Source organism: Papilio xuthus, unplaced genomic scaffold (assembly GCF_000836235.2).
Source record: "Papilio xuthus unplaced genomic scaffold, Pxut_1.1 DF827597.1, whole genome shotgun sequence".
NCBI lineage: Eukaryota > Metazoa > Arthropoda > Insecta > Lepidoptera > Papilionidae > Papilio > Papilio xuthus.
In genome coordinates, this window is record NW_013531052.1 from 3,374,946 (window position 1) to 3,390,751 (window position 15,806).

Sequence of the window (15,806 nt, forward strand, 5' to 3'; positions counted from 1 at the left end):
AATACGAAATCCGGAAAATAATACAAATAAAAGAGACTAAATTCGCAGAATCGTTTGGCCTTCGATTTAAGATCATCGTCTTCAAGAAAGGACTTAAGACAGAGTACATTACACTCCGGTGTCTCCCCCTGACGGATCAAGTAGCCGACCCAGTGACAGGCGTGTTCGCTCCACTGACGCCGACAGCCCCACTTGCTTACAGCCCTAAACACTTCCTGCCTGTGTACATTACAATCTCTGCTCTATTTATTAATGTGCTTTCGCTAATACACATCCTTCATATTAGAAATTCTGATATAGGTTTGTTGAGCTTTCACAAATTAAATACGCAGCAGTAGTAAGAGAGACACAGGTATACGTAGTCACAGAAGTGTTTACGTCTTCTCTTAAAAAGTGAATTTAATTACAACACAACTACAGGTAAAAACTTGTACAAAAATCAATGTTTTACCTTAATTCCAAATACATTCTTACGACTAGACCGATAATGTTTTAAGGCACTTGATAATTTCACCCATTCTTGTTCCAAATAACATTCCTTAATTATTTATCTTAATAGTTGCTGTACTTTACTACTGCATCGTTAAGGAATATCGTTTAGAACTAAATAGTTTAGAGTTTTTAAGTTTATAAGAATTCATTGTATTTACACATAAAATATAACACAGTAAACTTTTCCAAAAATGAACTGTCCTCAAAATTGGTACTAACTATTTTTTTAACCATCTTAAAATAAATGAAATCAGTAACAGTGAGTTAAACAACACTTCCGGGTAATAGTAATAGCTTACTCATAGATTTTAGCATGAGTATTGTTAATAAAACTGAGACAAAAGGGGATTCACTATCTCCGTAATAATAATAACATAAGAATGCGCGGGCGCAAGTTACAACAGACGCGGTCGGAGGGGTCGTAATCAGCTATAATTCCGAGTATTTCCCCCGGCGATAACACGCTCGTACCTGCCGAGCTTTTGCTATCTTACCTTACGTATTATACGGGTAAGTTGAAGAGTCATGTTGTAATTTTTTCATCAACGATTTACTACTGCATTAAAAAGTATACATTTAATATTAAAACACTTGTAAAAAATCTTTACTGATATTACATTAATAAACACAGATTGAACACGAGATTGTAAAAAGAAATATAACTAAAATTATAAATGCGAATGTTGTTTATTAGAAGGTCTCTCCTGAACTGCTTAACATGTCTCGCTGAAGTTTAACATAGTCTGTAAGAACAAAAATGCTACTAATTCAGTTTTTATTTAATTCCGCGTGATCGTAGTCGCGTGCGACAGCTAGTTTCTTATAAGACAGACAAAAGTTACAAAGAAAAACGATTAACAAAAACTTTGCGGCATTGATTGAATTGAAAATAGTCGATGTCGTTTAATCATTGATTACATAATGTTTCCTGTTTCTGTTAAGGTTAGACTATAGAAAGAGTATTCTTGACCATGAAAGTTTTTTACAGAAAACTATATCACCTGCTAAAAGGTAAGGACGTTAATTGAGTCAAAACTACGATCAAAGACCGTCACGAACGAATAGAATTGCTTATATTTACATCACTAATTCTACTTTTACTACGTAACAAATCGATTGCCGCGGTTTCAATTTTTTTTAATCAATTCTCTATTGTTAAACTTCCTCTAAATGTTAATTTCTGTTGTATTATTAAGTTAATATTTGAGGTTACATTTATCGTAGCGTTACCATACCAAGATCTTTTTTATTTAATCCAAAGAAAAAAAAAGAAGTTAAAAATATCTTAGCGGTATTTTCCGCTTATGATTATAATTTGTATGTATTTAATATCGGCATCTTTCAATCGAATGAAATGTTTAAAATGTCATGCAACTGACTTATTTTAAATAATCATACAATAGCAAAAGAAAATGATAGCAACATAAGTAGCATTGTATTTATCGAATAATTGCAATGTGTAGTGATTAACAATGATCATATCTAATATAGAAAAAACAGTCATTCAAAATATCTAGTAAACACATTCACACAACTATTCTCTGACTTTAAACATAGAATTGCAAACATCTCTAACAAAAACATTCATTATTTTCCCCCCTCCCTTTTAAAAATAACGGCTTCTAACTTGTCATAAGGACAGAGGAGGAATAGGAAAAGAAACGACCTTCTGAAATCGGTCGGTTAATAATGGCGGCGGGCGATTGCAGAATGTGACGGGGCGCCACTCGCGCGCGCACCGCGGACCCTACCGCTACTAAGCTCACCTACACTAACGGTTCAATTTCAAATTTTTATTTTAAATTGATCTCATGTGCCAGTGAAAAGGATTCTTAAAGGATTTTGTGCCTATTGTGATCCGTGTTACTTATATTGCAGGTTTGTGTAAACACACTTTTTTATTATATTTTTTTAGTGTAGTCCTTAAGAGGTCCGGATTCGTGTTTTATTGCGATCGGCTCCTTGATGACGCGAGGTGATAATATGTCGTGCTATTCGTAAAACTAACACTTGAAATGTACCGAAAAATATAATAATAAGAATAAATAAAAAATTTAATGGAACTCTTATTTAATTTACGAAGAAAAGAATCTTCATCGATATGTTTAAATTTATTAATAAAATAATATAAAAATTAAACTTTCAACTTTAAATTATCCTTGAAACTAAATTTCAACAATTAACATTATAGTTATGTATAAAATTCCATGAAGTGACTTTAAGACATTTTGTACTTTTTAACGTCTTTGAAAAAGACATCAACGAGATTTAAGCGATGAGAACTCGCCATTGTTAACTTTTGATAACAATATGACATTTTGTTGATTGATGTTTGTTAAAATTTATAAAAATATTTATTATTATCAATTAAAGAAATTTATAATATAATTTGATTTGCCATTTACATATTTTTAATCAGTTAATATTTCATCAGTTCAGATTTTTGCAATTATAAAACTTCTGATCAATTCAGTTAACCGAGTAATTAAAAATATATATTTAAAATAACTTCAGAAACGACAAAAACAAAATTGTAAAGTTAATCTCTTAAATGTATTTCTTACTTCTTTGTCTGGGAAAGGCTACCTGCCCACGCCGGCGTTATTTACATTTCCGGCAGGACTTGAGACGCGAAACAAGTGTACAAAAAAGTCTTTAAAATAAAATTCCAAGTTAACGCATTTATTAAAATTTTATATTTAAATTGTATATTAAACTACCTGTCCTAGAACTAATGAATTAATTTCTTAATTATTTAACATTTATTGAAGTTAATTTTTCCTTAATTTCATTTGACGGGACGATATCACAATCGATAATCTAAAAACGTTTCATCTGATGTCACTGTCTATTACAACTAGTATTATCGCTGTTTAATAACAATACGTTTAGTATTGCATTACGATTTCTAATCTTCCTCTTCCATTAGGAATACTATAAAGTATTCGTACTGTGTACAAACACAGTAATTTAATAATGATCGCAACTTTCAAAAAAGATAAATAACAAGGCCAATAAAGCGAGTCATTTCAAATCTGTAACCAAAACGAAAACGAAACTAATGCAAGAAAACTTAATGATTTGTTACATTTTAATTAACTATTGCATTCTTATTTTTGCATCTTTTCGAGTTATAATTATTTTAGTTGCCATTTCTTATGCATTACCAAAGAGAAAAATTTACATATTTATGTGACAGTAATGTGTAATTTATACTAACAAAAAATATAAACAACGTGACTAGTGTGCACGTTTGCGGATATGTTCCTTTAAAGTTATGACACGTGACATTAATATATTCAATAAACTTATCCAATCTACTTAATTGACATATATAATAGTTATTTTACTACTTTATGTATCAATGCATTTTAAAATACATAAAATATCTATATAAAAATTACAATTAAAAAAAAACATGATTCTTTCTTAACATATATGTGGCAATTTTTGGTAATTTTAGATAAAGTTTTGTCAAAAACGATTGTTTCATAAATTCCGCATATTATCGTCATTTCATAATCTTACATTTTTACAAATAATCACGTACATGCAATATTTATTAGCAATACGGAAAAATATAGATAAAATTGTAATACGTATTATGCAAAGTACTTAATAAAAAAATTCTTATGGTATTTAATTGTGTCAATGGATTATATTAACTAATGCCATTAATGTTTATCACTTGACCGAATTCAAACATTGCATCGTCTACCAGCTTCATCTTATCTACCAGATTTAAAGACCAGTTTCCTTGTTTTCAACTCATTTGTATTAAACCTAACCTGGGAAATTGTAGAGTGATTGCAACTAGACAAAAAGTCAAATCAAATGCACCTGTACACTTACACCTTTCTACAAATGTATTCAGTGTTATATTTACATAATCTTATTATGTAATTGATGTCATTTGCCGTTGGCGGCGTGAGGTGCGGGGCAAGGGGCGGCGGTCAGAGGCCGCTTTCATGAAAGCCGACGTGTGACATCAGCGAGGCATTCGAGTCATTCTTTTTATCTCAATTATTTTCACTTTTGTTATTTAATAAACGCAATAACACAGGTTTTTCTATTGTACGTTGAAATAATTGGATTGCATCACAGATAATGATATTTCTTTACGAACTCGTTTTACGTGAATTTATAATAAAAAAATTTTAAGCTGTTACGCGCTATATATGTTTTTAAATAATTTTGTATTATACAAATTTCTGAAATGAATAAGAAAAAGCACTTCTAAATAATACGTTTGACAAAATTACCACTTTAAAATGTAATTTTACTCACATAATTCCTACTAAATATAAACGCTCCCCTTTGAAATTTACATCACAGGTAACTTACGAATCACCCTTCATTGATAAAACAATAACATAACTACTGGCTAGCAACAAACATTATTAAACACCCATACATTGTTAACATAAATTGTCAAATATAAACGCTTGATCGACCATTATCAATAAAGAAGCCGTCGGGACTAAAGATATGGTCTAAATATTTGAAATCCTAACTCGCTGAGTAATTTTTAATAAGATATATATTTTGCTTTGTTTTAGCTACCATATTATTTGGTTTGCCAAATACCGGTTCGCAAATATTAAAGTTTTTCGACGCCTCTCAATACAAATACTCGTATGATCGGCTCCCCTGTTTTATTTACTAACAACTCACTTGTCTTTTTTGGAAACTTTAATTAAACAAGGACAACAGGATGTTGTTAGCAGTGGCGGGAGTGAGAGGGAATGTGCACGCGTTAAGGCAGTAGGAGTGGTGCAGTATGCGTTTTTGCCGAGGCATTGCAACGTATGGGACAAATTACTAGAGGTTAGCGAGCACAATATTCACGGGAAATAACGCAGAATAACAATATTTAATTGTAAACTACTTGTGACGAATAAAACCTGCTTCCTGACTGAGAAAATTCTTACCGTTGGCTGACTGAAACAAACGAAAACCGCTACTCTTACCGCCTCCGCTTATAAATTGGAGTTCGGTGTTAGACAAAAGCGTTCGCCAGTCGGCCTTCGCGGACCGGTCCCAGCCGCTTACTTTCGCATTGCACCTCCACTCTACAGCCGAGGTATTTCGGACAAACGCAACTATTTGCCGCGCACACTTGCCGACTGCCGACTAACGCCTAATGACTCCAAATCATATTACTAAACAGCACTACGTAACTCAGCTCACAGCTTTCGATACTGCTAACATATTGCAAATATTGACTAAAGTTTCATACAAGAGTTTAAGCAAACATTATAACATCAGGTAGCAAAATTTACTTAGATACATTATTACAAATAATGTTATCCACTCACATCTACTTCTCTTTGGTAAAAAGGACGCGTTGTTTTGTAAGTTATATGTAACTAATTTTTGTATTAAGTTATAAACAAGCCTTGATATTCACAGTTTATGATTAATTATTGATTATTATTTTCCCTTGCCGTTGAATTAGTATCGATTAAGTCGTACATGAACGTAGCCTGTACTCGGATACGAAACTCATAATTCATAAACATGTAATAATGAATTGTTTATATAAATTCATAAAACAAGTCACATGTTTTACGTAAGTCATAGTATTTTATTTGAACATTTCCGCATTCATTGATTTCATATTTTAATTGTTTGATATTTAATAGCTCATCAATGTTTATTGTTTTAATTCTTATTGATTCAAATAAAATTAAAAATACTTATGACCAAGGACTTTTTATCCACTATTTTGTTAGAAAATATCCGATATTAAAAGTAGGATAAACTTCGGTTAAGTTTGTCTACAGTTTGTGGTTTGGTTAAGTAGTATTGGTATTTTACTTGCTGGCTCGTTTTAGTCTACTTTAAAAAAATCAACGTAGAAATATGAACAGACAGTCTGCGAGACTATTAAATAACTGAATATGATAGTCGAACTCTTGCGTAATATAATTTTCGGTAACCGGTGTGAGGTAGCGACTATCGAGCAGTGGGTCAACAATTCGTAACGAGGCCGTCATCTTGGCGGGTCGACATTTACATTGGTTGGCGCGAGGTCTGATGCGTGCTCAGTATTTTGGCACGTGATCTTGTGGAAATTTACTGCAAACGTGTCTTTACCATCTGTAAATACCTCTGTGTATATATTTTGACATTTGTCGTACGCGTTATTCAACAATTGAATATCTTAATGATGATAGTAGGCTTTTCCAAGGACGAGAAAGTTTTATGGCACTAAATCTATAACTATTATATATTATTAAATTGTGCTCTCTTTTATACTTAATTCTTTGCCATTGGATTTTTAAGGATTTTTCCTTAACAGGATTTATCTTGCTCATTACACATTTATTTCATCAATAAAAATCAAATTTAACAATTCATTGGTTACGAGTTTCGAAACAATTAAATTAAGATAATAAATTACTCACACTAGAACTATAAACCAATAATATGAGCAATTAAATCTGCTATTCGAAAAAGAATTTTATATTTAGGTCAAGGTTTTATTTTAAAAATAAAAATATCTTGGAAAACAACCTTCGAAATGCAATTATCTTAAAACTAATATCACACAAAAACGAGGTGTGTTTTCGTTTGATGCAATGCTACCATTTAAATAAAACGATCGCGCCTTACATCAATGATAATCATCCGATCCATAACAGTCGTCAGTTTTTATGTTAATAATACGTCCAACGTGAAAATGTCATAAGTTACATCACACACAACTAGCAGACCATTCCAGAATTAATCTCGTAAAGATGAAAAAAAACCAAGCAATATTGAATCTAAAGTTTTATACCATAAGGTCCAAGATTGTCTGTCGAAGTATATGCAATCGTTATTTACGATATGTCAGCGAAAGTATGAATTAGAATTAAATTAGTGCATCCAACCGCAAGGCAGATGCGACGTAAACAAATCTTGATTATAGTTCTACTGGGTAATGGACCCCAAGACTGGTATCTCTGATTGAATGTATTATCTTACGTCTACTTAATAATCACAATTATTTGATAAAAGGTAACTCGGTTAAAACTGGTGGTAAATCAAGTTACATGTAGTCGAGCTTTTAATCATTAAAGTGAGGCATTTATAATTACTTAAATAATTTTTATCATTAACTTCATTATAAAATAATGATATGATAACGTATACAATTAGATTGAGCTTCCGAATATTGAGATCCAACCTGATATACTACTGTATAGTAAAATTTAAGGACAGATGTATTTAGCCGTGCTTACCCTCTCGTTTATTCAATAAAAAGCTTTCTTTCTCAGTGTAAAATCTTCATAATAAATACCACGAGCCTTTGACTGTGTACATGTTTTCTAAAACAACGATTCCTAAGCTTTGAATGATAAGAAACAGGTTTCGAAGAGGACGCGATGTTTACGACAAAGCATACTAAAGGTCATAAATGTCCTCTAGGTGACTTTATTAAAACATGTTCGAATAAATTGGCAGATTTTATCACGTTAACGCTGGGAATATTTCCATTCTGAATATTAATATTGTTTGCATTCAACAAGAGGAGATGACACTTTTGACGTGCAACAGGGCTGCCAACATTTTTTCTTATTTAGTAATTTAAAAAAAGAAAAAATCATACAGTGTTTTTTTTAATTCATACGTGAATACCTTTTATTATTCCATTATTATAACGACAACTCTTATTTTTACGTTTCATTGTAATTCGCTTCTCACCGATATAATATTTAACGTAAAATTTTACGAAATAGACGAAAATGTTAAATAGATTTAACATATTGGTAAAATGTTTAAAATAAAATAAAAAACGACGTACACAATTAATTTAGTTGATATGTCATACGGGCCGTAGTTTAAAAACCCCTGTTTAAAATCGATATCAATCGACCTCTAACATCACCAAACTTATTTTTAAGTAGAGCAAAAACACTGATAACAAACATATTTATATTCCGACCCGCATATTATTATTCTATTACATTACTTCTTGGGTCTCTGTTTCCTTACATATATCATTGATAAAGCTTTTTCAAACGTATTTATTAACATAATACTAATGTAAAGGAAATTGCAAGGACGCGTAGAATATTATGGTATGCGATATTTATATTAGTACCTGGATCGAGCTTTGCTCGGTATTTTTTTTTTTAAATTGTATTTCTTGGAAATTATATTTAAGTACGAATTACTAATAAAATGATGAAATATGAATAATATTTTTCGATCTTACCGATAGAAAAAGTCGAGTTTATGTTTAAGTTGATTATCGATAAAACACGAATAAAATGACATTTTCTAAAAATTATTATCATAACGAGTAAAAGACAGTGATTATCGGTAACCAGTTGTCACGGTCTGATCACCTATATAGCTTCCTTCATAAGTTATGTGATAATTGCGCTGCCCATTCTTCCTCAAAGTCTGTGTCTGTATAACCAACAATGGTCATACAAAATACGGTGTAACTTAAATTTGGAATAAGTATGTTATATTCCACTTAACATCATATTAAGAAAATAAAGAGATGACATTGCCAAAATATATGATAAATAATTTTCTAAGAATATAAATATGGAACTATAAAATATTGGCTCTAACAGTTTAAATTATACCGTAGGAAAGAAAATTATAAGGCTAACTAACACTTCATTACTCACCTGTGAAATGTTGTACAAAAAACTTATATTCAACACAAGTAGATAGCGGTGTTTAAAGAATACTTCAGTGCAACGCCTTTCAGAGTAAGAACGAGTTATTGCGACAAGGTTGTATTGCCAAATCGCCGACTTGCATGAATAAATACAACATTGTTGGAATAATGACTAAATATAGATTCCGCTTTGGGACTATTACTTTAGGGTATCTAAAGTGTACGAAAGTACTGAGTTTTAATTAAATAATTATTTTTCTCTTTAGATAAATGTGTACCAAATGGTAACATTCCACGTAAGCTTAGCTATCTGTGAAAATAAGTTATTTGGGGGCTCAGCAGTTCTCCCACCAAATCGAGCACGGAAAACCCATCCTTTTCTTAAAGTAGCTATATCACTCTTTTATCCTTTTCTTAAACTTTTTTCTTTCTTTTTTGCAGATCATAGTCGGTGCTATCGGTGACTGTGACAAGTGACAAGAAAACATTAAATATAACGAATATTTAATTGAATTCTCGCGATTTCGCCATGTGTCTGTGCGAATAGGGTTGTGCAACTTGCAAACGAAAACAAACTTGCTGCCGAAAGTAAACTGTTTCCAATTGACTAAGTGAAGTGTCATACAGTGTACCAACATTGGGCCACGCTTTTAGACTAGGCGGTATATTCTTGGTAAGTTTAATTTGCTACTACGTATTTCATAAAATACATACTTTTCTTCAACTATCAGCGTGGGCTGTATTCTGCCGTCTTTACCTTCGAAGGCTGCCTACTTATCCGAAGTGGTCCTTGTAGTAGTACGTAGTAGTGGGATGCGCATATTATTGTGATTCATTTTGTCCTAGATACATTAAATAACAAACATTTAAATATAATTAACATAATTAGTGATAGTATTTTTAATCATAACTAGTAAATTGATTTATCAGATTCTCGAAACTCTAAGATCAATAAAACTCCAACTAAAGCAAGTAACAGTCATTCTCTTTAGATTTCAATCTTTAATCAGATATAAAAACACGGCTAAACAACACTCACGTATATTTGTCCGGTGGCGGCACCGACTAGTTTCAAGCCCATCGGGGGCCCTTCATCAGGATGAGTGGTACTGGTATATTTCGCGGACGCGGCCCGTCGCTCACTCTCACTCCCCGATGGGTTCGAAACTAGTCGGCGCCGCCACCGGACGAATATACGTGAGTGTTTAGCCGTTTTTTTATATCTGTTTAGTATAATGTGAAACGAAAGTTTGAATAATTAAATCTTAAATTAATAATTTGAAGCACATATTAGTTTAATGCCATTGAAAATATTAAGTTAATGTTACAACTGGAAAGTTTTTTTCGGTAAGCAAATAGTACGCAACTATAAAGGCTTTCATTTCAACAATGGTCAAGTTGACAGTGACCTTGCTCTGCTTGTTTATGGTGTCATTTGATTGAATAACATCAAACACACGACCGCACAAATTGCTAGCTCATTAATTTACAATCTGTTCCAATGTCACCGGATTTCGTGATCAACATTTTTATTCATACTTTTTCATATTATATACTTATTTTATGTGCATTTTATTTCTCTATGTATTAGCTCCGAAAAATACAATTTGTATGATATATAACACATCTTACTATCTTACTAATATTATAAATGCGAATGGTTGGTTGGATGGATGGATATTTGTTTGAAGGTATCTTCAGAACGGCTGCATGGATCTTGCTGAAATTTGGCATAGATGTAGAACATAGTCTGGAAGAACACATAGGCTACTAATCACTTTTTTTATTCTTCGCGGACATAGTCGCCGGCGACAACTAGTAATATTATAAAACAGTATGAATGAAAAAGAAGCGAAAGAGATGTGTAAGGATCACGCCAAATTGAAGTCCATGGTCTTTACCTATCCCTCTGGGTTACGAACGCGAATTATGTTGTTGTTGAATCAGTTGCGATTTTCTTAGATATATCTAACTTCATTTGCCAACTTAGTAATTACTTCCAAGAGATTTTTAAGTAATACCTATTTTTCACTTCGGCAGTACAATTCAACCTTCGAAAGTCGTGACTTTGTTCTGTATTTTTAAGAATTTACTTTTCCGGGTTATTTATATTTTTAACTTAGATTAAAAAATTCTCAGAATATTTTAGTTTTTTTTTTAATAATACTCTCTCGCTTAATGGTCGTAATTGGCTTAAGTAGCGAAGCGACGAAAATCTATGTCACTTTCTCTACCACATAGAACCGTTGAACTCTAATACATCATTACATACAAGTGTTCATTTATCTGAAATTAGATCGCAATTTCGATTAAAACAACATCGTTGCGATAAAACGTAATAACGGCGTACAATCGCCTCTTTCACTTATCAACTGTAACGATTCTATTTGTCACGTAACTGAAAATTGATAAATTATTTTGTACTCTAATAAAATGTCGTAAAGTATCTTTTTGATTGCATCCCTTATTAATGCTTTAATGGGTATCATAGTATAATGGGTACTGCGAATCAAAGCCGGATGATTGCGACACTGGAAGACAGATTGATGATATTAATTTAGTAGTTTGCTCCCACGCGATTAATGTAGCTGTCACCATCGCGTGATGGTGCTACGGCTTCGGCTGACATCCGCTATGGCCTTGGGGGAACAATGCCAAAGGTCTAGAACGTGGGAAGGTTTGTGTTTTCTTAATCATAATATGCTATTTCGCGGTAACATCACGTATGCTTTGTATTAACTCGAGTTTTGTCGTAAACATGCAATCACGTTGTCAATTGATAGTAACAACTAACAATTTATTGCGTACATCTATACTAGCTTGTAATTAAACGCATCTTAAGTACTACTAAGTCTTTATTGCAAATCAGAAAACAAAATATTTAGTTTACAGAGTAAATTATTTTAATTATAATTCGTATAAAACGATAAGTAAAAACAACTAAAAACTACAAATTGAACTTTAAAAAATATTTTTTTATAAGTTAAAACAGAATTGACACCACCGTAGACTGATTAAATTGCAATTACAAACAAACCACGACACTTTTCAATATACCAGTTCAATGCATTTAATACGTCACACATAGATCTATTCAAGTCTATTAATAGTGAATTATATTTGTACCTTGACAAAAACTGCAAGCAAGAGAACGTGACCAGTGAACTAACGGGTACAGAAACGTTTGAGAACAGAACTTATTGCAGATTGCTGATCTCACAAAAAATGTATGAAAGTAATAGTCGCGGAGCACAGGTGAATGCTCGCCATTCAATTGTTATCTAACAAAAGTTAGGTATTATTAAAATTTAACAAATAAAAACGCCTGAATTACTTGTAAAATTAAAAATGTTATTAGCCAAACATAGTACTTTATGGTTTGGCTATAACTACGTAGAAAGGTAATTGTCAATAAATAATTCAATATACAACCACGTAAATTATTATAATTATCAATGGGCGTAAAAAGATGATAGTTTACCATACTTATTTGCTACTTAATAAGTTAGCAAGCTGGTGTCAATTAATATTCTGTTCTGAGTGGACATTGAGGGCCGACGGAGATAGACCATAAACGAAACAAATTCTTAATTAATTTCATAGTTCACTTCCTATTGGTCGATCACCCTAAGTTTTCCATCATTCGTTGTGTAAACATTTCTTCACCGGAGTTGAGCACCCTGTAATCGTAATTGTCATAGCTGACGCAACTGTAAACGCCGCAAGTTTCCCTTTTTAACCGCTAACAAAATATATTAAAATTAATTTAACCCCTAACTAACTACAGCCAGATTCATAGTTCTTTCTATCGGTCGCATGTAAATTTTTCGCCGGGGCGTAGTTTTTAATCTCTTCTATTTTTATAATGATAATTTTAATAAAGCACCAGCAATAACAACTTTGTACTAATAGCGTTACGTTGCTTAAACAGTTAATTTAGAAATCCCCATGTAAGAGATATCAGGTAAACAAGGTGAGGTCTTCAATCGACTCCATTGTATCGCCATGACACACCTCACACGAAAGCTGAACTTGTCGGGGCAAGTGAATGCACTTACGGCCTGGCTTAGCCTCCGCGCCACTCGTCTCTCATCGTGAGACCTCCGGAGAAAGTACAGGGTGTTACTTACAACTATGTCGTTTTATTTGTAACAAAAATTGAAAAAGGTTTTATATAACTGACAACGAGTATATCGTATCAAAATATCAATATTATGCAGCCAACTCTAATTACGGTGGTAATTCAAAGTTTAGTTACAAAAGTATATCACAAGAGCAGTGCCAACAATGCAAAGTTTTGCAGTACTCGGTTGGTTGAGGTGCGGGACGTGGGGCGCGCGGGGGCAGGGACCGCACGGTGCCGTGGAAAGCTCGCCGACCCACATCTCGCTGCGGACCTGTTCCCCGCTTTACATAACACCTACTCTCGCTGCCCGCAGCCCGCGCCCTGCGCCCTGAGCCCTGCACCGTACGGCTCGCGTCGATTACAGTCAATTGCATCGTACACCTTATCTGTAATTATATAAATTCGAAATTCGAAAGTCGAGGACGATTTTTATCTCTGGTTTATGCAATACTTTTTTTGCAATATTGGAATTTTATGTCTCTTCTATCTTAATATAACTTGTTATTTATCAATATGAGAAGTGGAATATTTGAAAACCGAAAAATATTTCAATAATGGTATATTGTTGCACATTCCGTTGACAATTTCTAAAGCGAAATATTGAAAGGAGACAACAATACGATTAGCTACGTGGACGTCAACCGGCAAATCGAATCCAGTCTCGGCGACAGAACAGCACTACAGCTATAAGCGATTTATACGTCTGATGTCCACAGCCGTTGACCTCGTGACGTGATATTACCGATTTCGTACCCTTCAATCAGCTGTACATGTAAAAACGTATATACACTATAACAGTATTTATTTCCGTCTTGCCAATAGCTTTTAAGCAAAAGAAAGCATAGACTTCAAATAAAAGACCGTACGCGTGTAAAAAGAGACATTTTTGTCCTAGTCTCCTAAAATGCAAAAATGCTCATGATTGCCATTAGTGTAAGTATTTATCTCATTTTTTTTTATAAAATCACATGGTTACATGGATGAATGGATGGATGTTTGTTAGAAGGTATCTCCGGAACGGGTTTACGGGTCTTGATGAAATTTGGCACAGATGTAGAACATAGTCTCGAAGAATACATGGATTACGTATTAAGTCTTTTTTTGTCTCCGCGCGGACGGAATCGCGGGCAACAGCATGTGTTATAATAAAAACGATCAAGTATTTTCTCACACAATTAAAAGAGAAAACATGTCAAAAATAATTTCAATGCTAACAAGTGACTCGAATTTAACGAATTAAAATCAGTAGGAAGAATAACAAATCCGTAAAAGGGATCGTATTTAAAAGTAACGTAGTAAAGGAAAATTCCACATTTAGCCTATTTAATTGCTGGCAAACAAGTTTCTTTACAATCTAAGTGCAGTATTTCAAAGTGACAGTACAACCTCATAAATAGTCTCCGATACCAGGACATCAGAAAGTTGCTATTAGTAATTCTTACATTCTGAATAAGGCACGACGACTTTCGTCGCCGCTGTTTCAACAGCCAAGCCGTCTGAACAAACACTAATCAATATTTTAATCTTTAGTCTTTGGAACAAAGACGATTTTATCTGGAGTTTATAGAGAATGGCCCAACCAAGTTAGACATGCAATAAGAAGAGACAATTAAAGATATTTCAGTTGGTTTGAATATAATTAAAATTTAAATTCATACCACACTTAAAACTATCTTAAGAACGGCATATTGTAAGGCTCACTGTATAAATTGTTCTGGCTTTAAAATTATGCTTAATAAGTTGAAAGCTACAAGAACAAAAATTACATTAACGTCGATGTGTCTTATTCATAAGCGTTCAACGGTATATAAAACTATGGTCACACTAAAACCGTGCCTCTTCGATATAGAAATCGCTTGCATAAACCATTTAATCAATTATCCCTTCATGTACGATCACAAAGGTATAATGAACTTTCGAACAAATTCATATGAAAGATAATTTTTTGTGAACTCATAGCGTGATACAAAACATTTTCTCCTTAAGTCCGCATCAGGAGGTTGCACGCTGCAAACAAACCAGTTTAGGTGCCTTTATTTTATTGCTCAATGCAGAAATTATCTGAACTCGATTCACCTTCGAGATGTTTTAAAAGTCACGACATTTAGGATGCGCTACTAGCAATATCAAAAAATGTTTGCTATTTGCACTACGGATTATTTATATCTGGTGTTAAGTCAATATTTTTTAACTCTTTAATGTTTTAAAAAAAAAGCTTAATTATATTTTAAATAACATCCTTTAAATTAATACATTAGATATTTTGAGGTATGCGTTTGTCAAATATCTAATAAACAACAAAAACTATTATAGAAATAAAGTTTCTATTTACGTCAATAATTTTTACATTATTATTAATGAATAATAATCCTCTTGTGGAAAATTTGCATGATCTTGAACTTTAATAATACGATAAAATTTAACCCTATCTTATTAATTCACCAAAAATAAAATTTATACACTACGACAAATAATAACCTCCCAATCATGCCTTTATATAAATCGAGGTTAAATACACAATTAGATAAGGCGATATTTTCACACCTATCATTTAAAAATAGC

General features: G+C 32.7%; 1 protein-coding gene across 1 annotated transcript in view; it reads left to right on the plus strand.

Moving 5' to 3' along the window:
- The first annotated feature begins 2,219 nt into the window (after window positions 1–2,219).
- The window catches only part of LOC106118199 (protein PF14_0175), a 45,814-nt gene continuing 32,227 nt past the window's right edge, over window positions 2,220–15,806 (plus strand). The window contains exons 1-2 of the mRNA XM_013312763.1: window positions 2,220–2,370; window positions 9,560–9,791. The gene's annotated coding sequence lies outside the window, so the exon portion shown is untranslated. The remainder of the gene's footprint in view (window positions 2,371–9,559; window positions 9,792–15,806) is intronic.